We start from the raw sequence: 3155 nt of genomic DNA, 5'->3' as shown, positions 1-3155 counted from the left end.
ACTTTTTTAACTAATAAAAAAATGAAAAGTGGGGCGTGCAAAATTATTCGGCCCCTTTACTTTCAGTGCAGCAAACTCACTCCAGAAGTTCAGCGAGGATCTCTGAATGATCCAATGTTGTCCTAAATGACTGATGGTGATAAATAGAATCCACCTGTGTGTAATCAAGTCTCTGTATAAATGCACCTGCTCTGTGATAGTCTCAAGGTTCTGTTGAAAGTCTCTAACTGTGTACCTACAAGGTGTTTTTAATAGGTAGGTGTTTCTAACAAAGTGGTCAGTGAGCATAAATCTAATGGCCTAATTCCAGTTTTGTTCTCAAAAGAGTGAACAATATACAAATAAACAAATAAAACCCACATCGAACTCTTTTCAGAACCATCCTGCAGAAGTATACAGAAAGTCAACATCAGGTGACTGAATTGACCACAGGCTACATAATTGGCCATAAATATTATGTTATTGTAATAGTCATTTGTCACAGGCCACTGAGTAAAGGCATATATTTTACCTTACAGGCCTGTGAAGAAATTGAAGGATGAAGAGGAAGAAAATGTGATGGTGCAAAGTCTTAAAGTCAAAATAAAACAGCTTGAGGAGGAAAATATGAACCTCAGACAGGCATTAAGTATGTTTAGAAGAATGCGATTTTTTCGTTTGTTTATTCAGAATCATATACAGTCGTATCAGCTGATAAAAACGAGCTATTATGAATGTTTCTGTAGCCTGCCATGCCAGCAATTGTTTGGGACTTACTTGGCCAGTGTGACGTTAATTTACTCTGTCATTCCAGATATGCCTGAGAAGGTGGCTTCATTGAAGAATTTAATTAATCCCTCCCAGATCTATTCTAGGAACAATATCCCTGAACTCCTTCTACCACCAAACACCAAACACATTTGCAGTTGTAATGCTTTATAATTGACCAGAAGGTGCACACATGTACTGTATTACAAGCAAGCGCACAGGTAGCTCAATTGTTTCCTCACACGTGTTTATCCATATGTTGTCTTTCTCTATAAGATGTCCAGCTCATCACATTGAGGGATCACTGTTCCTGGGCAACTGCAGCAAAATACACAAATGATCTGATTGTTTGTGGCTTGTACACTACGGCATAATGGCACCTAACTGTGTCCTGGGCTCTTTGTCTAACGGCGAAACAAGGCCACCCCTGTCCCGAGACGAGGCTGAAGCTATAATTGGTGAGTGTTGATGGCTTAGGTTATATTCTGAAATCATCGTTTAGTCTATTTTGTTCAGGTAAATAATATTTTTCTGCTCTCTTTCTCTCGTTAGCTGAAGTAAAGGCTGTGTTCCCCGAGAAGACCCAAGCAGAAATCAGAGCCTGTATGAGACAGAAGCTACTTAATGCAGCAAAGATCCTGAAAGGTCAGTGTGGTGTGGGCCAGCAGAACCAGCATCATGAACACGAGCCAGTCTCCATTTAAATGTCCTGCTCCCTTTAACTTCAGCTATAAAATTATTATTATAATTGTTGTTTTTGTACGTTTACTGTTATGATCATATTCTGTATTGATGCATGTATCAATACATTTTGAGTTAACCGGTTAATAAATCAAGTGTTTCATTCCAAAACCTAAAATGTTTTAAATAGCCTGTACATTTTATGTTGGCTTTCTATTTTCTCTGCAATCTTCTTCAGGATGAATACAGTGTGCCTATGTATCTATTTATCTATCAATTATATTTTAATAACTAGTGTTATGTACCATGGTACCCCTAAAAGTACCACACTTGTACCATACTACTGTCAAAATATCATAGGATAAAATAGGTTTCAACGTACTACACTGCACTTTAAGAATACCATGGTATACAGTATAAGCACCATGGTACGTGTACTATGGTACTGTCAAAAATACCAGGGTACCATACCATAGTACTGGTAGCATAAATGTACCATGGTACAATTTCTTACGGGAAGTTTTGTTCCAATTTCAAAATATATATTTAAAAGTAATATAAAAACATTTTTATTTTGTAATGTGTATTTTTTAATGTAAAAAAAATTCATATTGAACTTGAACGTTTTTACTTTCTTTTTGTCAGATCAAACGCACTTTTTCACCGAGGTCGTTTAATTTTGAAAGACGGGGAAAACGTACTGTAGGTTTTGCAAGAATGCAAATTAAACGTTATCATTAGCTACTTCAGAGGTTTTTTTGCAGGTCTCATAGTACATTCACTGAGATACATCATGGGATGATTAGGAGAAAGGACACAAACACGTTTAGCGTGTTATTTTTTTCCGATTTAAAGTATGTTCATATACGATTGGGTTACTTGGAGACAGATCGATATTTTTATTCTGGATTCTGTTTGAATCCGAAACTTTTTCGAATTTCGAAATTCGTCCACTAAATTCACTCTAACGGCACATCCAGTTGTTTAAAAAATATATTTTTTCAATGTAGCAAATTTTGCCGTTCATTTAGAGAATTTCCGTACGTTATTTTTTCTGAAGTGATCCCAGTTTATTTGTGGAAGGTTTTTCCTCGCCTCAGAAATGAAGCATCGCTCTCTATATATGACAGTTGTCTTTTTTCCAGTTCTTTTACAAAACCACATTTAAAAAAAAACGCGACCTACAGTACAGTTAAACGGGATTGTAAAAGTTTTAAAAGCATTAACATCCAAAGCGAATATTTTTCTTTAAACACTGCAGCTTTCAAACAACACTAAAAATGTGTAGTCTACTTCCGGTTTTTAACTTATACTAAAAGTATATTTTTTAGCGAATTAAACTAAGTTTTTTTTGTCGAAATACTGGCTTGAACTGTATTATTGCTACTAGTGTTAGGAATTGCGTGGTCAATGTGATTAAACTATTACGGTTTGTAATTGTACACTGTTGGAATGTTCCTGTTTTAATACATCTATAACGATGGCACTTAAAAACAAATAAAACACGCTGCGTGTTTTATATCACACTGATACAAATATTTCACTCGGTAATAATACATAAAATGTAATTGAAAATATTTTGAATTCTGTTGAAAGATGTGAAATTTGTTAAATCATTATTTCTATCAACTGCATTTAAAAAAAATAAAAAATCGCTGTTAAAATCAGTTTTTTTATGTAGAAATGCAATTAAAAAGGTTATTTTGGTTTGTATTGAATAGTGATGG

General features: G+C 34.8%; 1 long non-coding RNA gene across 1 annotated transcript; it reads left to right on the top strand.

Moving 5' to 3' along the window:
• The first annotated feature begins 224 nt into the window (after positions 1 to 224).
• Positions 225 to 1563, top strand: LOC138223315 (uncharacterized). Its single transcript, XR_011181741.1, has 3 exons — positions 225 to 628; positions 1024 to 1205; positions 1300 to 1563. It is a non-coding gene; the product is annotated as an uncharacterized lncRNA (long non-coding RNA).
• The last annotated feature ends 1592 nt before the right edge of the window (positions 1564 to 3155 follow it).

The sequence above is a fragment of the Lepisosteus oculatus genome, chromosome 16 (assembly GCF_040954835.1).
Source record: "Lepisosteus oculatus isolate fLepOcu1 chromosome 16, fLepOcu1.hap2, whole genome shotgun sequence".
NCBI lineage: Eukaryota > Metazoa > Chordata > Actinopteri > Semionotiformes > Lepisosteidae > Lepisosteus > Lepisosteus oculatus.
This window is presented reverse-complemented; position numbering and strand designations above follow the sequence as displayed.